This window comes from Macaca mulatta, chromosome 12, assembly GCF_049350105.2.
Source record: "Macaca mulatta isolate MMU2019108-1 chromosome 12, T2T-MMU8v2.0, whole genome shotgun sequence".
NCBI lineage: Eukaryota > Metazoa > Chordata > Mammalia > Primates > Cercopithecidae > Macaca > Macaca mulatta.
Window position 1 is genome coordinate 63,821,299 of NC_133417.1, and position 22,933 is coordinate 63,844,231.

The following is a 22,933-nucleotide window of genomic DNA, read 5'->3' on the forward strand; positions in this document are numbered from 1 at the left end:
ATACCTCTCCATGTGTGGGGTGGTGGGAGTGGGGCACTGAGATGCAGACTGTGGCAAAAAAAAATCTACCTTCTTTATGGACTGTAGCAAAAGAATCTACCTGATTTACGGTTGCCTGACATGGTCTCTGAAGAGAGTGGGGACAGAAAGATGTGGACCTGGGTAGCTTTGGAAAATGATGTTTTGACTATAAACTATAAAAACTACCAAAAAAAGAAAAAACTGCGCATAAACACTGTACTCTAGTGGGTAAAGTTTCTCATGGGACACAGGTTGACAGTTGCAACACTGCTTTACATATGTACAAGGGTAAAACAAATACTGAAGGGGTGGTAGATGGAGAGAGCCAGGTTTCCCACAGCTGGAGAGGAAAGTCAAAGGTATGCAAGGAAGGAAGGCTAGAACGAACCTGTGGGACTGTGTTAAAGTCAGAAACCTCAATGTGAACTTAGGTTTAGCTTCACATAGATACAGAAGTAATTATATTTTCGTGTGTATTCATGGATTAGGACACACATGTATTTCCTGGATCTGTTCACTGAAAGAACTTAGAAGCAATAACACCCCGGTAGCAAAAAGTATACCCAGATCTTGGTTCCTAAATTCCATTCTCTAACCACAGTAAGCAGGACTCCACGAAGAAATGGATAATTATAGGTCTGGGGCATCTTGCATTGTCCAAAAATAAGGAAGTGCTCATGAAACAAAGGATGTGGGCGTGTCTGAAGGCCATACCAGCCAACCTCAAAGAGCTCCTAATAGCCAAAGCTGGAATAATTGGAGCAACAAAATAAATACTAGGATGTACTGCATTATAGTCCAATGTATAAAACAAATATACCTGCACATAACTCTATCCTGGGAGAAGAGACTTCCTTACAGAAGAAATTTCAAGTAATGTTTGCAGATACCTCCCCCTTCACTAGCTAGGCCTTAATCCTCCGTACTCCTTGAGTGTGGACTGAATTTAGTGACTCACTTCTAAGAAACAGAGTGGGGAGAGGTGGGGAAAAAGTAAATTTACAGTGGAGAAACCTGACAGACACTACCTTGATCAAGTAATCAAAGTTTAACACAACCAGCAGTAAACCATGTTCAAACATGAAGAAAAGTTTCACTTTGGGAGAATTGCTTGAGGCCAGGAGTTTGAGACCAACCTGGGCAACATAGTGAGACCCCATCTCTACAAAAATTAAAATTTAAAACTTAGCTGGGTGTGGTGGTGTGCACCTGTAATTCCAGCTACTTGGGAGGCTGAGGTGGGCACATTGAGTTTCCAGTGAGTCGTGATTGTGCCGCTGCACTCTAGCCTGGGGGACAGAGTGAGAACCTGTCTCAAAAAAAAAAAAAAAAAGAAAAAAGTCAAAAGAAATATACAGGGAACACTGACATACCCCCATCTAGATTCTATAATTAAGATCATGCAATCTGGGCTTTATTACATATCTACCCATCACACCATCTTATTTCAAAAAGTATTTCAAAGTAAATTGCAAACATCAGTACATGCAACCCCCCAGCCCCCACCCCCCAACAAAAATTTGTTTAAAATGTAGTTTCTACCTTCTCTGCCAAGGTGGTTGTGCAGCACCTACCAGCCACAGCACAGTTGACGCTATGTGATTGTGTCCTGTTGAGCCTCGAGGAGGATGGGAAATTGGAGAGGATGTAGGTGATATAGGCACGTTCCGAGGTGAGCACAGATGTGTGTGATCGGGTGACCCACTTGACTGACATGGATCTATACTTGTGGGCGCTGGGGCATCATGGGATCAGTGAAGATCCAGAAAATAGCAGCTGTTTCCTGACATGAAGGCAGCTTTAAGGATGATGAGAAGGGATGGTGAGTCTGCTCTGGGACAGAACTGAGCTACTAAAGTTGTAATAATGTAGAGTGCCCGAGCATTTATTTGGGGAGAGCCAAAGGCCTGCCTCACCATGCCATTCTCCCCTCCCCTCTGATCCCTTGGGAAAATAAATAGAGCGGGAGGAGAGAGGGTTTAGCTCAGGAAGGGGCAGGAACACTGATCAGCTCATCAATCAGGAGAGTGCAATTATGCAGAAAGGACAGAAATCACTCCCTGAAGGCCACAGACTTGGGGATTTGCCCAGAAGAAGACCTTACAGCTGCTAACAGTAGCCCTATTCAGTTGGGGTGCATAATGATTTTAAAACTAATCAGGAACCAAAGCCTGAGGCTGGGGACAAGCACAAATATCTTGTTGACAGAGCAAACATCTAGATTTTGTCAGATAGGAAGTTTCCGAGGAGGTCAGAGTGATGTCATGGTGTGCACTAAACTTTCATCCTTAAACAGATGGGCCCCTGAGGTACCATCTGCAGCTCCCTGGGGCCCTTCAAAATGACTTCCTATAAATTAAATTGTCCTAAATTGGTATCGAGAAATTAGTGTGGTAGCCATATACCAGAAGCAAAACTAGACAAAGGAAGGAAATTTCCATGGAGGTACCCGTTTCCTTTTCCTCCCTTGCTTTATAAATAGCAAGGGAGGTTTATTATTTTGGTCAACTTTCTTGGTTAGCACGTGAATATTATTGCCTCCCCCAAATAGCCATCCAAGGTAAACTTCCCTTTCTCCTCTTAAGCTGGGACAACTGCATTTATCCCTACCTAAGCCAGCGTCAGCTGGATATTTTTCATAAACTGTCTTGCTATTTTGGGCCTTCTGTTTTTGTTGAGGAGGAAGTAGTGGTTTTGTTTCTGGTTTTTTCTTTCATCAAAGGGATGTTTGTTCTGGAAGGGCAAGGGGAGGGGATTCTTCTCAGTCTAGATCAGAGGGAGAAAATGTTTGACATCCTATGTAAGTGGCTGATGATGAGTCTTAATTGGTGAAACATTTCAGAACAGAAAGTGGGTCCACTGTACTCATCCTTTTATTTATTCAACACTTACTGGCACTTCGATTTGCAGTGGACGATATAGCCTCTGTTCTCAGGGAGACAATCAAAAAATAGCAAAGTAAAGTTTACATAGGTGTGAGTGGAGTATTAGAGAAGCTGGGGCAGGGGGTTCAAGGAGGGGGTAATTTTTCTTTCTTGAGATGGAATCTTACTATGTTGCCCAGGCTGGTCTCTAACTCCTGGGCTCAAATGATCCTCCCACCTCAGCCTCCCAAATAGCTGGGATTACAGGCGTGGGCCTCCATGCCCAGCAGGAGGTGATTCTTGAGCTGTGTCTCAAGGGAGTAGCCAGGTGAGGTGGGAGTTGGGTTGGGGTAGGGGGGACCACACTAGCCAAGGCATGGAAGGTGAACTGGGTGGTGTATGTGGGTAAGTGGATGGAGTGTGGGGTGCGGCAGGGAGCTGTGAAGAAGGTTGGCTTGGAACAGGAGTGAAGACCAAAAGCCGGGGGAGGTACTTGTGGGTAAGTGGGTAGGCTAGGCACCCAGGCGGGAAGCTGGGCTGTTAGCACATCAAGCCTGCTGGCTTCTGTTATCTGAGTAAAATGGGAAGAAAGGGCATTTGCTAGAGTAGGGAGGAGGAGAATGATAAAAGTTTGAAACAGTGGTTGCAGGGAATGGGAGGAGGGCCTTTTAAAATATTAAGGTCTTTTGAATTAAGAGAATTCAAGTGCAGTGGCATCTTTCTGCACGGTGATGCAATTTCTGTGGTCTTTTGGGCCCAGGGTGTAGGTAAGGACAAGCTGAGTTGTGTTATTAGTTCCCTTGGATTTGGCTAAAGAAGAGGGCTGCAGACAATTGAGGGTGCTGGTAAGGGGGTGATTGGTGGCGGGGTCCACACTGTGGGAATGAAGAAGGGGATATACTCAAGGGACATCTGAGAGCAAGGACCTCAGGAGGGAGGGAGGGGGTGTGCGAGCCAGAAGGATGTGCCAGAAGGAGGCTGTGGTCACGAAGCAAGAGTATGGAAATATGGCTTCTGACTGAGGTGTGACCCTGGGAATGGCTGGGCAGAGTCAAGAGCCAGGGATCAGAGCTCAAGAGCAGGCGTAATGAGAACATCTGCTGTCAGTGACCCTGCGCTGGGCACTGCCCTAAGTGCTTTGGACTATTTATTCAATCAGCCCCACTAATAGGTACTATTATTTATTGCCGTTTACAGGTGAGGCAGCTGAGGCCCAGAGAGGTGAAGTAATTGCTCAGGGTCATGGAGTTAATAAATGATGGAGTGGAGCTTCTAACCCAGGTTGCCTCCTCTGCTCTTGTTCCTTCAGGAGCTGACTACTGGGCAGGAACGTCTCTCAGGAGAAAGAGTGGAAGAGAATATTGTGAACTAAGGCCCCCTGCCCCCTTTTCCTGTTGCATGTGAAGTTATCAAAAATAGGTAGGTGATGGCTGAGGATTGGGGTAGAGTGTGGTATGGCTGTGAGTAGTGACTCAGAGGGATGAATCTTTACATGAGGTTGGAAGAGAGATGGGCTGTAGAATGTCCAGTCTTTCCACCTGCCCAGAGCCACTGGTGAACCTCCAGGGGAGGCACCTCCAGGGGAGAGAAACCCTGTCAAAAGCAGAGATGGGGGAGTTAGTGTTTAATGGGTACAGAGTTTCAGTTGGGGAAGACGAAAAACTTTTTATAGGTGGATAGTGCTGATGATTGCAGAAGGATGTGCTTAGTGCTGCTGAACTATATACTTAAAAATGGTTAAAATGGTAAATTTTATGTCTATTTTATCACAATGAAAAAAGGTGGTGGAGGGAGGGAGTAATAATCACTACCATTTATGAAACCCTTTCCTGGTACAAAATGGGCACTTATTAAATATTTGAATGTGTACTGGGGATTTTGCTAAGTGCTTTACGTGTATTTTCATTTAATCCTCACTTTCAGAGATGAGGTAAGCTCTGCTCTGCAGATGAGGAATCTCAGGTTTAAAGGGATTAGGCAACTTGCCCAAGGTCATGTACATCCAGAAATGGTAGAGGCTGGGCTCAACCAGATCCTCATCCTCCAAAGCCCTTGCTCCTAATTGTTAGGGAATTGAACAGTGGACAGAAGATTCCAGAGTCTGTGGGGGAAGGGAGAGGGGGTTGTTGATGGAGGGAGGATCTGGGATAGGGAAATGCTGGGTGAAAAGAGAAGGGGTGGGGATGGAGGAGCAGCTAGACCAAAGGAATGAGAAGTCAGATGGACAGGACCATTCTCCAGTGTCCAGACTGGGCATGCGCTGTCATGGAACTGGCAAAAAGTTCGAGTAACACAAACTTGTTCTCAGAAAGGGGCTGGAGGTTATGCAGAAGTGGGAGAGCCCAGCGTGGGGTGTGCCTGTGTGACCCAAAGACAGTCTTGTCAGCAGAAGATTCTTCCCAGACTGGGACCGGCGACTGGAGGGGCTGGCGGTATGGACAGTGTGGACATGAGCTCAGCCTGGGTGCCCCTTCTCATCTTCCACCTGAATGCCCTTTCTTCCTGCTGACCTGCCTGAGGGGACCCAGGCTGCCCATTGAGTCTGAAGTCAGCAAGCTGATCGTGAATTTAGGTGCATGAACACAGGGAGGAGGAGGCAGTGAGGAGGACTGAGTATTTTTCTGATGCTGACAGGCCAAATGCCAAGGGTGAGGGTAAATCATGGCCAACTACCTGGCTTTGTAGATGATCAGCAAACTGCAAATATCTTGCCACAGATTTTGTTTTTTAGCAGAATGGTGTGAAATACATACACAAGGAAACAGATTTTATCAGACTCCTTCACAAAGATTTTGAGGTCGTAACCTATAACTCCTAAGGCGTGGCCAATGGTATTTGTGATCCTCTGGGTGCAAATGTGGGTTTGTCTCAGATACTTGGGTTTAGTGAGGTGTTTGTGAGCTGCTGAGGAGGGAAATGCGCTCTTGAGAGTTTCTGTTACTTTTATGTGTTTACTTTGGGTTCAGCAGGATTCTTTCACTGTCTTGCTGGTGGTTCTAAAATCTGTGCTAAAAGCAGGCTGCCTGAGCAGTGCTTTCTGTGTAATAGAGGTGACCGTAGAGAGTGTGGTTCTGTGATTATATAATAATTTTGAATAAATAAAAAGATGTCTCATGGCAGGTCCTATAAGGGCAGCCTGGAAGCGACATCATGAGGGATTAAGTTGCACTGCAGCTGAATCTTGCAGCTATCAGACATGCAGCAGTATGTCCGCTGTAACCTCCAGGTGTAAATAGACCTTCATCAGCATCGCTGGAAAGTACTGGGAGGATCCAGAGTACTGCGGGATGCTGCAGAACTTTGTTCCTGGCTGTGGTAGGTTTTTAACCCCTGTAGCTGGCTGGATCTATGGAGCTTTACATAGTGTATTTCAAGGAAAGGTAGAGGGTGTATGTGCTCACTGGTGCCAAATTCAGATTGATCGTTTTACTGTTTCCATTTCTGCCCCTTTTCCCCAGCTAAGAAACAGGAGCTAGGTGGAATTTGCCTTAAAATGAAAATAGGACTAAGGTAATGATAACAGAAATAGCCCTTTGTTTTGGGAAATAGTAATGGCTAACCTTATAATGACTAGTTACCTTCTGTGCCTTTTTGGAATTACCTAACAGGCTGCTTGGGAACAGGATTGTGTCTTATTCACTGCCATATTCCTCAGCCAAAAACAGTGCCTGACTTTTAGTAGGCACTCTTAATAAATGAACTTCATGCAGATTAGGATTCTAAAGCACAGAGAGGTTATGTTGCCTGCCCAAGGCTACACAGTTAATGGATTGGATTCCTTAACAACAGGTAGAGCAATAAAGTGGAAGTCACAGAAATAGTTTCCCTTCAGAAGCTCTTCACTGACGATATTTGCCGAGGAGACCAGCTTGGTCATGGAGACCCTAACCCAGCAGCACTAGAGGAATTAAAGACATACACACACACACACACACACACAGAAATACAGGATGTGGAGTGGGAAATCAGGGGTCTCAAGAGCCTTCAGAGCTGAGAACCCTGGAACAGTATTTACCCACATATTTATTGACAGCAAGCCAGTGATAAGCATTTTTTCTATAGATTATAGATTAACTAAAAGCATTTCTTACAAGAAATAAAGGGATGGGCCGAAACAAAGGGATGGGTCTGGCTAATTATCTGTAGCAGGAGCATGTCCTTAAGGCGCAGATCGCTCATGCTATTGTTTGTGGTTCAGGAATGCCTCTAAGCGGTTTTCTACCCTGGGTGGGCCAGGTGTTCTTGCCCTGATTCCGGTAAACCCACAACCTTCAGCATGGGTGTCATGGCCATCATGAACATGTTACAATGCTGCAGAGATTTTGTTTATGGCCAGTTTTGGGGCCAGTTTATGGCCAGATTTGGGGGCCTGTTCCCAACAATATTGACCATGGTTTTAGAGGAGGCTTGAATAAAACTAAAGGCCAGGTGCGGTGGCTTACGCCTACAATCTCCGCACTTCGGGAGGCTGAGGCGGGTGTTATCGCTTGACCTCTGGAGTTTGAGACCAGCCTGGGCAACATGGTGAAACCCCATGTCTACAAAAAATACAAAAATTAGCTGGACATAGTGACTTGCTCCTATAGTCCAAGCTACTGAGGCTGAGGTGGGAGGATCACTGGAGCCCAGGAGGCAGAGATTTCTGTGAGCTGAGATCACAGTACTGCATTCCAACCTGGGTGACAGAGTAAGACCTTGTCTCAAAAAAAAAAGTAAAATTTCTGTATCTATTAATGCTAGTTTTTAGAATTCATTTTATTAAATATAATTTTATGATATAATTTTATAATTTTGTTATGAGGATTAAATGAGAAAGAACTTACAACAGTCTGTACCATGTAAGTGCTATATGTGTTTGAAAATTTGTCTTGTCTATTCTGAGACACTACAAAAACAAAAATGAAAAACAAAAATTTGCCTTGAATGTCATTTTTTTTTGTTAGGATATTTGATGTCTTCCTTGGTTTTAATTTTGAAGTAAAGGCCAAAAAAAAATTTTTTTTAACTATGGAGATGTCTTTAAGACTAGACCTGAATAAGAAAAGGTAATTCAAGATACAACAGGAAGGCCAAATGAGGTCTGATTTTTAGTAATTAGAATATTATGGCTGGGCGCAGTGGCTTACGCCTGTAATCCCAACACTTTGGGAGGCCGAGGCCCATGGATTGCTTGAGTCCAGGAATTCGAGATCAGCCCTGGCTAACATGGTGAAACCCCCATCACTACTAAAAACATGAAAATTAGCCAGGAGTGGTGGTTCACGCCTGTAGTCCCAGCTACTCTGGAAGCTGAGGCAGGAGCATTGCTTGAAACAGGGAGGTGGAGGTTGCAGTGAGCCGAGATGGTGCTGCTGCACTCCAGCCTGGGCAAGAGAGTGAGACTTAGTCTCAAAAAAAAAAAAAAAAAGAATGTCACGTTACAATCTGAACACTACATTAATACAAAATATTTTATAAGCCAAACAACTAGATGCACAGTTTTAGTAGGAATTGTTCACACAGGACCAAGAAAAGTATATTAGGAGAAAGTGTTATTGTTTGGTATAGTAGTCTTTAAACATTTTTCACTTACAATCCTTAAGTAAAATACTTTTTACTCATACCTGCAACATTTGTAAATTTATAATTACACACAGTTTACTAAAGCTATTTCCATTATAAAATATACAAAAACAGAAATAATGAGACAAGTAAACGTGACTAAAAATTTCAATATTTTCTTTCTATACCCCTAAAGATATTCTTTTACTCTCTTTTAAGACATCTGGTTTAGAAAGAGTAATCTAGAAGAGGAGATGCACAGCATTTTTTGAAGGAGAGTTTATTATTTCTTTGGAGTGATATGTGGATGAGATATTGACCGAAAGGTAAATTGTTAGACAGACTGAATGTAGGATGTTTGGGGAGTAAACCAGAAAGCTATCCCTGGCCATCTGTCTAAAAATACTGGTGAGGTATCACAAATCAAACTTCTAAGGATTAAAGTGTCCCCATTAGAATTTTCAAATCACTTCCTCATAACTGCTAATGCTGTGCACTCTGGAATAGGGGAAAAATGTAGTTCATACACAGGTATGCAAAAATGCTTTTAAATTTGAAAGGTATTTAAACGACAGTCATGCACCATCTAACGTTAGGTCAACGACAGAGCACATATACAATGGTGGTCCCATATGTTTATATTGGAGCTGCTTTATATAGGTGTACTGTTTTTTATCTTTAATACTGTGGGTTTTTTTGTTTTGTTTTGTTTTGAGACAGAGTTTCGCCCTTGTTTTCCAGGCTAGAGTGCAATGGCGCAATCTCGGCTCACCACAACGTCCACCTCCCAGTTTCAAGCGATTCTTCTTGAATCTCAGCCTCCCTAGTAGCTGGGATTACAGGCTTGCGCCACCACACCCAGCTGACTTTGTATTTTTAATACAGACGGAGTTTCTCCACGTTGGTCAGGCTGGTCTTGAACTCCCGACCTCAGGTGATCTGCCTGTCTTGGCCTCCCAAAGTGCTGGGATTATAGGCGTGAGGCACTGCCCCTGACCATATACTGTGTTTTTACTGTGCCCTTTCTATGTTTAGATGCATAAGTACTTACTATTGTTTTACAGTTGTCTATAGTATTCGCTACAGTAGCATGCTGTATGGGTTTGTATCCTAGGAGCAATAGTCTCTACCACAGAGCCTAGGTGTATAGCAGGCTGTCCCATCTAGGTTTGTGTACGTACACTCTGATGTTGACATGGCAAAATCTCCTGACACATTTCTCAGAACGTATCCTCGTTGATAAGTGATGCATAACTGTATTCCTGAATGGAATGGTAAGGAGGCCAAGTTAATCGTTCAGAAGTGAAGAAGTGGAGATGAGATGAAATCCCTGGACGTAATGTGGACAAGAGCTGTGGGTGGATAGATGAGTAGTGAGGAGGTGACTTGGCTCAGGGCCCCCAAACAGACCAGGGTAAAGGTGGCCAAAAACTGTGACAGGGCAGGCGCAGAGCCTAAAGTGGGGTGCTCGCCTTCATTATTGTGGAATATTTGCTGGTAAATTAATCTTACTTTATTCACAAATTAACATTTTCAAAGATTGTCAATCCTTCATGTGTAAAATATCACATGAAGAGAGATTATCAAGTTCAGCTGGATCAATTGAAAAATTTGCCCCTGTGGATCAAATTCAGATTTTTTGAGTGGTTTTATTTTTGAGAAAATTTTTATTTCAAGAGAAAGTAACAGCTATTGTTACTGGAATTTCAGCTTATGCTGTGATCAATATCTGTTATACAATTGCTGTTGCAAACTATGCAAGCATTACTTTGAACTGCATCTGATACAGGTTGGTAGTCCAGGTCATTACTTGCAAATTGATGAGTCCTGTAGCAATAAAATCAAGTATCACAGCTGTGCCCCATTGAGGGAAATATGGGCTTTTGGTGTAACCCATCAACGAGCTGTTGATTATTTGGAAATTGTTGGCGACAGTTCTGCCCAAACTTTGCTGCCTATTTTGCAGGTGCAGGTTTGCTGCTGTTCATGGGCTGCATAAAATAACATTCAGCCTTTCCTTGGTTTCCAGCATGCTCAGGTTAACCATAACGATTCAACATTCATTTCCTGTTGCCTTTTGGTGTGCATACCCAAAATGTCGTATCTTATTGGAAAAACAAATGTAAAGCAAAGTGCGAGACCTTGAGAGGAGTTTGTCTTGGTATACTAGACTCATAGTTGTCTGAATGTATGCGGTGTGATTGATTTGGAAATAATGCTTTCAATTCTCTTTTACTGCATATATCAAATAATTTCCTGTTAACTAATATGATGTTTTGGTTTTTGGTTTTAGTATGTCTTAGTACAAATATTCAAGGACAAATTCTTTAATTGAATATGTCTTAGAGACAAAGTATTTGGTTGATCTATTAAACTATCCTCTGCTCAGCCGGGCGAGGTGGCTCACGCCTGTAATCCCAGCACTTGGGAGGCTGAAGCGGGTGGATCACGAGGTCAGGAGATCGAAACCATCCTGGCTAACATGATGAAACCCCCGTCTCTACTAAAAAAAAAAATTCAAAAAATTAGCTGGACGTGGTGGTGGGCGCCTGTAGTCCTAGCTACTCTGGAGGCTGAGGCAGGAGAATGGCTTGAACCCAGTAGGCGGAGCTTGCAGTGAGCTGAGATCGCGCCACTACACTCCAGCCTGGGCGACACAGCGAGACTCCGTCTCAAAAAAAAAAAAAAAAAAAAATTATCCTCTGCTCAGCTGGGGAGAGTCCTGTAGCAGGACTCCCAGGGCAGAATTCATTGGCCTTGCAACATCAGTAACCACCTAGACCAACAAATGGTAATGAATATGAATTTAAATTCATATGGGATGATGGTTGGGGCAAGCTGATCATTCATAGTTTTCTAGTGACGTTGGGGACTCGACTTAACTACTGAAAAAAGGCAGCAATTTCAGGCATTTAGAATTAAAACTATCCTTGAATAACTAAGAGCAGGTTGGAAAATAAATGATAGATTGCCCAAAGCTTCATTTTCACTTGAGAGTGTTTAAAACTACCTACTTTGATTAGATGTGAGCTCATAAAAAAATAAAACTAAGCTAAGAAAAAAAACTATGTACTTAACAACCATTATCAAACACAGTATGAAGGTGCCTCAAAAAAGCTAAAAACACAGCTACCATATGGTCTACCAACCCCACTATTGAGTATATATCCAAAGGAGAGGAAATCAGTATGTTGAAGACATATCTGCATTCCCATGTTTATTGTAGCCCTGTTCACAGTGTCAAGATATGGAATCAACTTAAGTGTCCATCAGCAGATGAATAGAATGGAATATAAAATGGAATACTATTTAGCCATAAAAAAGACATTGTATCATTCGAGGTAACATGGATGAGGTTGGAGGACACTATGTCAAATGAAATAAGCCAGGCACAGAAAGGTAAATACCGCATGTTCTCACTCATACGTGAAAACTAAAAACGTTGATCTCATGGAAATAGAGAGTAGAATAGTGGTTGCTAGAGGCTGGGAAGTGTTGGAGGAGGGTTGGAGGAGCTGGAGGTTGGTTAACAGATGCAAAATCACAGCTAGATGGGGCAATAAATCCTAGTGTCCTATAGCAATCTAGGGTGACGATAACTAACAGTAATTCATTGTATATTTTCAGATAGCTGGAAGAGTGGATTTTGAATGTCCCCAGCACAAAGAAACGATGAAAGTTTGAGGTGATACATATGTTAATTATCCTGATTTGATCACTATACATTGTATACGTGTATCAACGTATCCCACTACCCTCTCAAAAAGTTAGCAATAATTTACAAATTTAAAAATATCTGTGTACCTAGTACTGGAAAGAAGGTAGAAATTGACAACATTTCAACAATGATGGCATTCTATTTAACCACAAGTAAAATATTTAAGTGTTACTGGAGTATTTCCAGCAGAAAGATTTCACAACAAGAGAGAAAAGATCTGGAAATAGGTGGGCAGATGTTAAAGAACCAGAGGAAATAGCAAATATGGACCACTGGTGCATGCCTTTCATTCCTCAGTAACTTCCTCGAAAGATGAGCTATGTAGGGAACTAGTCTGGCAGTATTCAGCCCTGGAGTTTTCTTAAATGATAGTTATGCTATCATTCAGAGAACATTAGTAGTAAGATTCTTATCCTTAATTTTACATTAAAAAGACTAGTCATTTTCATAACTAATTAGTTGATGCATTTGTGGCTTAGATGGGGAAAAATTGAGAAACTATGATAGTTGGCAAATACTTAGAACTGACAGGAGTAAAATTAGAAACTGATAAAATAAGAATTTGGGGTTGCTAGGAGTCCTTGAGAAAAGTAGCCTCACTAAAAGAGTGAATCAGGGAAAAGTTATGCTGATTCTAGATGCATTACTCATTAGGAGAATGCAAGCATGCCCTCTTCACTCTTGAAGTGGAGGCCGTGGGCGCATCGAGGGAGGGCCTGGCTGTGGCAGGCATGCCTGCAAACCCTGGGGGTCTGCCTCACATTGTTTGTATAGTAAAGAAAGATTTAATACTGGCACGTGGCTCTAGTTTACAGATTCTAATCTGCCAAATCCTATTTCAAGGATGTGGACGGGAGATTACATTGAGAACTATGTGCTTATAGAAATGAATGAAAGGCTTTTTTTTTGTTGTTGTTTAAATGAAAGGCTTTAACATTTTTTCTCTGAATGACCTTAGGCCGATCACTCATTCACACTGGATCTTAATTTCTTATCTAAAAATGAAGGAACGGTTTATTGGAATAGTCTCCTAAAGACTGTTCTGCTTCTAAATCTATCCATTTTGGTTTTTTTTTTCTTTGTTTTGGTTTTTGTTTTGAGAGAGGGTCTTGCTTTGTCGCCCAGGCTGGAGTCGAGTGAGTCTGTTGTGAAGAGCTGAGGATGGAAGGTGGTGTTATTTAATATTACCCCCATGAGTCTTCCGGGGCTTTACATACAATAGTTGCTTTAATCCTGCATTATTCATTCACTCTATAAATCGCACCCATGAGTTTAGGATATCACTGTCCCCATTTTACAGATGAGAGTGAGTAACATGGACAAGTTCACTTAACTACTACTGGTTAGTTAAGTGGACTTGAGGTGGACTACATTGAGAAATGGCTGTAATAATGATATCAGTGAGTCATTGTAAGGTTTAAATGAAATGAAAAAAGTCATTGTTTTGGGTATTAGAATTGTTCTGGTTTTTCTCTTTCTTCCTGTGTTCTCACAGATTACTTGGAAGTTAAAAAAAAAAAACAAAAACAAAACCTTTTTTGAAGATAGTAAGATCTCAAATTCTACTCCTCAAAGAGGAAACAGTGTTTGGATTCTTGGGATCTGATGGGGGCAGGCAATAAATGGTACATCAGTTTTCCCTGTCTGAATTCTGAACCAGTTCTGAGAGACAAGGAGAAAGAAAACATATGGAATTCAAATTACACCTTAATTTTTTTTTTTTCCCCACAAGACAAGGTCTCACTCTGTTGCCCAAGCTAGAGTATGGTAGCAGGATCATAGCTCACTGTAGCCTCAAGGTCCTGGCCTCAAGCCATCTTCCCTTCTTAGCCTCCTGAGTAACTGGGACCACAGGTACACACCGCCATGCCTGGTCAAATTGCACATTTTTAAGATGATAAAACTAGTATCAGAGACTTTGACTTAAATTTTTTAAAAATGATTTTTATATGTGCCAACAGTGCACATCCCACTCCTGAATTCCACAGTAGAGACAGCCTGCCCTCCTGCTTCTGGCAGTGTTGGGCCATCAAGGCTTTCCACATGGGGCCAGAAGGCTGACCAGACTTAAATCTATGCTTCCAGAGAGTAGCTCGGTCCCCAGGAAGGAGGAGGGAAGGGCTGGGACCCATCCCCAGTCTCTGTTCCTAAACTTCCTGGGTTAGGAAATTCACTAGACCTTCTAGGAAGGGTGCTAGTGACAGGCCAGAAGAGGAGCCCAGATGGTAAGCTAGAGGGGTGCTGTCCTCATAGAAGGAAACAGGAACCAGGCAGACCCATCCCACCCCTGGGCCTCAATCATAAATGCTCTTGTGTTTCCTAAAGCCAGCATCATTCAGAATAAATTATTTTCTTTTACTTGAGATACCAGCTTTTGTAAAAGTGAAATTGGATTAAAAACAAACAACAACAACAAAAAACCTAACCTTGTTGTTGCTGAGGCCAATGCTGCTGCTGTTTCTATTTTAGTAGAAGTCAAAATAGAATATTCTGGCATGTACGATTCACTCCGTGCTCTAAGAAAGTCACTGTACATGATTGTGCCGATGGCAATGTCTTTCAGAACCCGAATTCAAACACGTGCCTCTGGAACCTTAAAATACCTTGGTACTTCTATTTTTTTTTTTTTTTTTTTTTTGAGATGGTGGGTAGATGGAAGACTTCATGTTAGCAGAAACTGCCCCTCTCTGTTGTGGTGGTTGAAGTCTCTGCCACACAAGAGACCCAGTTTTAAAGTCGTGCTTTCCCTCACACAGTTTTTTCCTGATAGGAGTGGAAGATATTGAGACCGAAAATTTTTGTGGGCAACTGACTTGTCAATTTCTGAAGTAACGTTTTTATTTAACAATGAGTAAAACAAATTTGCCCAGCTAAATTATTCAGAGGAATTACAAAACTTGTCACTTAGAGTGGATGTTGGGATATTCAGGTCATTTAGGAGGCTGTGGTTAAAAATAAAATGACCTAAATATAAAGCTCTACTTTTTTAAAAAAGGGAAGTTTAAGCTTTTAATTTTTGTTTGACATTGGTCCTAATTCTGTTTCTGTTGGGGGGATGTAGGAGGCTACTCTTCTGGTGTTCCAAATAAAGAAAAATTCTTCTTTTCTTATTGGTAGTTTTGCATGGTATTTATGTAGCTCTGTTTTTTAGCCAGGATATATAAATTCTGTATCCTTTTTGATATATTAGGGGGATGTATGTGTGTGACGGAGAAATTGGAGAAGGTCATAAGCAAATGACTCTCTTCCAAGAAAAATTGAAGACAATTCATTAATTGTTCTAGTCATTCTTTTTGTACTTTTAAGCAAGGAGCATTTGAAATATGAACTTGTCCCAATCTGCTTTTGGGCAATAATTGGAGCATAAAATGTTGAAAATCAATTATGTATTTAGGGAGGATGAAACAGGCTGACATATTGAAGGCATATTGTATTATGTTTGGTGCACTAACCAGGACAGTTACGTCATATTCCTGCAGTAAAATTGTGTCTCGAGAGGGTGAGACACAGAGGATCACACATCCTGATGTACTCAAACTTCACAGAACATGAGTGTTTATAATAGGCCTGCCATCTGTCCTGGGAAAGAGTCCTATCTTAAAAATTGGCTATGCTTTTGTTGTTGTTGTTGACTGATAAGCAAAGAGTTTGATATTTTTGTTTTATACCTGCTTATACTTGATTTATAGCAGTGTGATAATTTCACAATGTATTATGTGTTCCCTATGCTGGTTAAGGGGGTAAAATCTTTGCAGGAGAGGGTAGAGAGAGTTTTAGATTTCTCCCGTAACCCCAACGTGCCTGACACAGTACTGACGGTCTGTATCCCCAATTGTAGATTTGCAGGAGATTTGCAGAATATTGTCATGTGTCCTCCGGATAGGAGAGGCACCCGAGGACTGCGTTGTGTTGTCTGAGGTCACATAATTGGTAAGCAGCTGTATTAGTTGCTAGGGTGGCTATAACTAAGTACCACAAAGTAGATGGCTTAAATAACAGAAATGTATTGTCTCAGAGTTATACAGAGACTGGGCGTCCCAGATCAAGCTGTTGGCAGAGCTGGTTCTTTCCTAGGCTCTGAGAGGGATCTGTCCTGGGCCTCACTCCTTGACTTGTAGAGGGCCATCTTCTCCCTGTATCTCTTCATGCCATCTTCCATCTATGCATATGTCCAAATTTCTCCTTTTTAAAAAGACACCAGTTAAATTGAATTAGGGCCCACCCTAATGACTTCATTTTAACTTGATTAACTCTGTATAAAGAATCTATCTCTAAATAAGGTCACATTCTGAGGTATTGGGTGTTAAAACTTTGTATTAGTCCATTTTCATACTGCTGATAAAGACATACCTGAGACTGGGCAATTTACAAAACAAAGAGGTTTAATTGGGCTTACAGTTCCACATGGCTGGGAAAGCCTCACAATCATGGCAGAAGGCAAGGAGAAGCAAGCCACATCTTATATGAATGGCAGAGAATGAGGAGGACACAAAAGTGGAAACCCCTAATAAAACGATCAGATTTTGTGAGGCTTATTCAGTACTGTGAGAACAGTATGGGGGAAATTGCCGCCATGATTCAATTATCTCCCACTGGATCCCTCCCATAACACGTGGGAATTATGGGAGTACAATTCAAGATGAGATTTGGGTGGGGACACAGAGCCAAATCCTATCGTTCCACCACTGGCCCCTCCAAAGCTCATGCCCTCACATTTCAAAACCAATCATTGCCTTCCCAATAGTCCCCCACAGTCTTAACTTATTTCAGCATTAACTCAAAAGTTCACAGTCCAAAGTCTTATCTGAGACAAGTCCCTTCCGCCTATGAGCCTATAAAATCGAAAGCAAACTAGTTATTTCCTAGATACAACGGGGGTACTGACATTGGGTAACTACAACCATTCCAAATGGGAGAAATTGGCCAAAACAAAGGAGCTACAGGGCCCATGCAAGACTGAACTCCAAATCTTAAAAGTTCCAAAATGATCTCCTTTGTCTCCATGTCTCACATCCAGGTCACACTGATGCAAGAGTTGGGTTTCCATGGTCTTGGGCAGCTCCACCCCTATGGCTTTGCAGGCTACAGCGTGCTTCCCAGCTGCATGAGTGTCTGCAGCTTTTTCATGTGCATGGTGCAAGCTGTTAGTGGATCTACAATTCTGGGGTCTGGAGGATGATGGCCCTCTTCTCACAGCTCTATTAGGTGGTGCCCCAGTAGGGACTCTGTGTGGGGGCTCCGACCCCACATTTCCATTCTGCACTGCCATAGCAGAGGTTCTCCATGATGGCCCCACCCCTACAGCAAACTTCTGCCTGGGCACCCAGGCATTCCCATGCATCTTCTGAAATCTAGGCAGAGATTCTCAAACCTCAATTCTTGACTTCTGTGCACTGGCAGGCTTAACACTATATGGAAGCTGCCAAGGCCTGGGGGTTATACCCTCTGAAGCCACAGCCCAAGCTCTACGTTGGCCCCTTTCATCCATGGCTGGAGTGGCATGGGCACAGGGCAACAAGTCCCTAGGCTGCACACAGCACGAAAACCCTCAGCCCAGCCTACAAAACCACTTTTTCCTCCTAAACCTCTGGGCCTGTGATGGGAGGGGCTGCCGTGAAGACCTCTGATATGCACTGGAGACATTTTCCCCATTTTCTTGGGGATTGACATTGGCTCTTCATTACTTATGCAAATTTCTACAGCTGGCTTGGATTTCTCCTCAGAAAACAGAATTTTCTTTTCTATTGCATTGTCAGGCTGCAAATTTTCTGAACTGACATGCTCTGCTTCCCATTTAAAACTGAATGCCTTTAATAGCACACAGGTAACCTTTTGAATGCTTTGCTGCTTAGAAGTTGCTTCTGCCAGAGACCCTAGAACATCTCTCTCAAGTTCAGAGTTCCACAAATCTGTATGGCAGGGGCAAAATGCCACCAGTCTGTTTGCTAAAACATAACTGGAGCAAACATAACCTTTGCTCCAGTTCCTGATGAGTTCCTCATCTCCATCTGAGTCCACATCAGCCTGGATTTCATTGTCCATAGCATTATCAGCATATTTTGGTCAAAGCCATTCAACAAATCTCTAGGGAGTTCCAAACTATCCCACATTTTTCTGTCTTCTTCTGAGCCCTCCAGACTGTTCCAACCTCTGCCTGTTACCCAGTTCCAAAGCTGCTTTGACATTTTCGGGTACCTTTTCAGTAGCACCCCACTCCTGGTACCAATTTACTGTATTAGTCCATTTTCACACTGCTGATAAAGACATACCTGAGACTGAGAAATTTATGAAGGAAAGAGGTTTAATTGGACTTTTCTACGTGACTGAGGAACCTTCATAATCATGGTGGAAGGCAAGGAGGAACAAGCCCCATCTTACATGGATTGCAGCAGGCAAAGAGAGAATGAGGAAGATGCAAAAGCAGAAACCCCTAATAAAACCATCAGATCTCATGAGACTTATTCACTATCACAAGAACAGTATGGGGGAACCACTCCCATGATTCAATTATCCCCCACTGAGTCTCTCCCACAACACATGGGAATTATGGGGGTACAATTCAAGGTGAGATTTCGGTGGGCACACAGAGCCAAACCATATTAGACTGTGACATGAATTTTGGGGACACATAGTTCAACCCTAACAGCAAAGATGTTGGGGTCACAGTCTCTTTCTGTCTCCTAATACAGTAACTTCCTCTGCCCTGTTTAATAAATATTTGTTTTTTAGTTTATATGCAGCTTGGTCAAATTTGTTTTTTTGTTTCTCTGTTTTTTTGTTTTTTTGAAATGGAGTCTCTCTCTGTCGCCTACTGTTGCCCAGGGTGGAGTGCAGTGGTGCGATCTCGGCTCACTGCAAGCTCTGCCTCCCGGGTTCATGCCATTCTCCTACCTCAGCCTCCTGAGTAGCTGGGACTACAGGTGCCCGCCACCAGGCCTGGCTAATTTTTTGTATTTTTAGTAGAGACAGCGTTTCAGCGTGTTAGCCAGGATGGTCTTGATCTCATGACCTCATGATCCACCCACCTTGGCCTCCCAAAGTGCTGGGATTACAGGTGTGAGCCACCGCACCCAACCCAGCTTGGCCAAATTTTCTACTCAAAGATATATTTACTCCACTTCTTATATTTCCTTCCATTTCTGGTTTATGGATTGGAATCCTTTTCTTAGATGGTGACAGTTTTGCTTGAGGCTGTTTTTCAGTGAATTTTAAAAACATTTATCTCCGCCCTGTTTGATCCTAGGAGTATAAAAGTAATTGCTATTTGATGTACACATTGGTTTTAAAGAGGCATAAACTACGTACCTTCCCTATGATCTTTTCCCTTTTAGTCTTTTTGGAACACTTGTTTGGCGCCCTAACAGGGGAAAATGATCAGTGTTTGAGGGTTTATTATACGGGACATACAGCCCCCTGGGGAGTTAGGACCTTAACTGTTAGGAAACAGTGGAAATCAAGCGGCCAGGTGGTTCTTGAGTTTGGGTTGGTACTCAGAATGTAATATTTATAAGATGGAAGGTATTATATTCTCTCACCGTGAATTACCAGTAGTATTTTAAGGAACCTTTTATGCCAAACAGCATTTGTGCCAAAAAGGCACCGTTTATTTAAGAAATTCACAAGTGCAGTGGAGTTTCTCCTTAGAGCTGGGTGTCTTCTGCCTGACTCAAGATTGTAAACTCACAGGGGATGGCCCTGTAAATGTTAGGAAGTAAGTATTTGCAGTGGTTCTGAGTTTAGAAGACTGTGAGTGCAGACTGGATATACCTGTTCTGTGTGTGTGTCTCAGGTTAATTACAGTTTTCAAAGTAACGTTAAATTTGCTTATATTTCACTTTTTTTTTTTAATGAAAGATGCCTTGCAGATGAGCAGTCTGGGTAACAAATATACATATATGTGTGTGTGTGTGTGTATATATGTATATTTGTTACCCATTTATATACATATATACATATATAGTTAGTTATATACACATATATACATATATATGTATATATAGTTATATACATATATAGTTATATACATATATACATATATGTATATATACGTATATATACGTATATATACATATGTGTATACATATATGTATACATATGTATATGTACATATATGTATATATGTACATATATGTATATATACATATATACGTGTACACATATATGTACGTGTATATACGTATATATGTGTATATGTATATACACACACACACATATATATATGTATATATGAAAGAAAGGGGAGGGAGAGCATTAGGACAAATACCTAATGCATGCAGGACTTTAAACCTAGATGACGGGTTAATAGGTGCAGCAAACCACCATGGCACATGTATACCTATGTAACAAACCTGCATGTTCTGCACATGTATCCCAGAACTTAAAGTAAAATAAATAAAAAAGAAAGAAAGATGCCTTAGAAAGTGGCAGCATGTAGAAATGTAAAAATAGTACCCTGATTGGGATGTTCTCCTGTGTGTGTTGATTTATAGCCCAGTGGGTCTCTTAGTGTATGTGTGCGTTTTGAATACTGTTATAGAACAGGTGTGAATCAAACCTCTTGTCCGTGTTGTGTAGCATCCCACAGTTCAAAGGCAGCCAGTTACATAGCGCTTGGCAGGAAGCCTTCCATTTTGAATATTGGTTGAGAGATAAGAGAGAATGAGGAGTCTGTGTGGAGCATTTTATTATGAAGGAAGCACAGCCCAACTGCTGTAGACAGGTATTAAAAGCCTGTCCCACTGGCTTCATCCTATATTTGCTACAGATGCATTCCCACAAGACCTCCAGATAGAAAAGGAAGCTCACTGTTCTGCTGCACAGCTGTTAAAATAGTTAATACTGTGCTTCCCAACTATTATGGGATGTGCCATATGTGGCCTTTGAGAACATAAACTGATAGTGCATTGGGGGTCTTTGGGATTATTAACAGTATAATTCTAGCAAACAGCAGACAAAATTATGTAGGCTACAGTAATTCTTTCTTTTAAAAGACTGTGGTAAAATATATGTAACATAGAATTTACATTTTAATACAAAATGTAAGTGTACGGTTCAGTGGCATTCAGTACATTCACATTGTTGTGCAGCCATTACCACCATCCATCTCCAGAACTTTTTTGTCGTCCCAAAGAAAAATTCTGTACCCATTAAACAATAACTTTCCATTTCTCCTTCGCTCAGCCCCTCTAACCTCTATTTGACTTTGTTTTTATGAATTTGCGTATCCTAGGTATCGCATACAGTAAAATTGCCTATTTGTCCCTTTGTCTGATGGCTCTAGTAATTCTTAATTGTATCTATATAGCTTCTACTATGTGCCATTTTCTTTTTGATCATAAAGTGATTTAGTAGATGACTTCAGAATATTAAAACTTGAGGACAAAAAAGAAAGAATAAAACTCAAGGACAGAAATTTGAAACTCTTATTATGCCTTCTGGGGCCTGAAGGTAGTAACATCTAATATTTGTAGAGCAGTTCCTGTATCAGGCACTTTGCAGATAATAACACATTGACACTCATGCCAGCTCTGTGAGGAAGATACTATGAATAACACCCTAATTTTGCAGATGGGAAACTGAGGCCCAGAGAGATGAATTCCTTGCCTAAGATACTGACAGGGCTGATGTGCAGCAGAGCTGGGATTGCAGCTCAGCAGTCTGCTCCAGAGCCCAAGCTCCTACAAGCTCCTTAGGTGCACAGGTGCAGTGGGCGGGGGGAGGGAAACTGCAGCCCAGCAGCCAGGCAGTGAGCTGAAGGAAACAGCCAGCAATCTTCAGCCCAAGTTGGGAGTGATGGGAATAGAGATTCTGCACAGGTGGTTGCTGAGTGGGAATGCAGGCATGATACTGCTGGCATTTGCAGATTTTCAAGAGAAACTAGAAATCCTTATTTATGTGTAACCTCCTTTCTGTGTGTTGGTAGTGGGCCACACAATATCTGTGGCCCACTACCTTCAGACTTTTGCTCTGGAGGTTTCAGGACAATCTTTTTCTTATCCAGACCCCTCAGCAGTTGGTACTTCTGGGACAGTCGTCCACTTGTCTGGACGTGGAGGCAGTATCTTGATGATCTTTGCTTCCCTAGCTGCAGATTTCTTTCTTTCTCTTTGGTTTTGTTTTGTTTTGTTTTTTTGAGACAGAGTCTCGCTCTGTCACCAAGGCTGGAGTACAGTGGCATGATCTCTGCTCACAAAGTAGCTGGGACTACAGGTGTGTGCCGCCGTGCCTGGCTGATTTTTGTATTTTTTTTGATAGAGACGGGGTTTCGACATGTTGGCCAGGCTGGTCCCAAACTCCTGGCCTCAAGCAATTCACCCGCCTCAGGCTCCCGAAGTGTTGGGATTGCAGGGGTGCAGCTGCAGCTTTATATAGCAATGGTCAGTAAATGTGTGCTGAGCAAAAGAATCTTGAAAGCACTCATGACTTCTTCCTGAGTGCTGCCAAGAGTTCACAGAAAATCTAATTTAAAACAAAATAAAACTAGTCGATTTTGAGAGGATCCTGTCTTTTCATGTAGAACCTCATAATTTATTGTTTCATTAGGGGCTTCTTTGAATTAACAATTCTGACTAGAATAGGACTTTTTTTTTTATTTTTACTTCTGAGATGGAGTCTTGTTCTGTCGCCTAGGCTGGAGCGTGGTGGTGCAATCTCAGCTCATTGCAACCTCTGCCTCCCGGGTTCACATCTCTAGTCTCAGCTTCCTGAGTAGCTGGGATTACAGGCACATGCCACCAATTTTTGTATTTTTCGTAGAGACAGCGTTTCGCTGTGTTGGCCTGGCTGGTCT

General features: G+C 42.1%; 1 protein-coding gene across 22 annotated transcripts in view; it reads left to right on the plus strand.

The window, feature by feature from the left end:
• Positions 1–22,933, plus strand: part of TANC1 (tetratricopeptide repeat, ankyrin repeat and coiled-coil containing 1) — a 265,725-nt gene that overhangs the window by 29,362 nt on the left and 213,430 nt on the right. For 11 of the 22 annotated variants that reach the window (XM_001093218.4, XM_028830727.2, XM_077957059.1 and 8 more), the window contains exon 2: positions 4,195–4,304. The exons of the other annotated variants lie outside the window; for them this stretch is intronic. The gene's annotated coding sequence lies outside the window, so the exon portion shown is untranslated. The remainder of the gene's footprint in view (positions 1–4,194; positions 4,305–22,933) is intronic. 22 annotated transcript variants of the gene reach the window in all.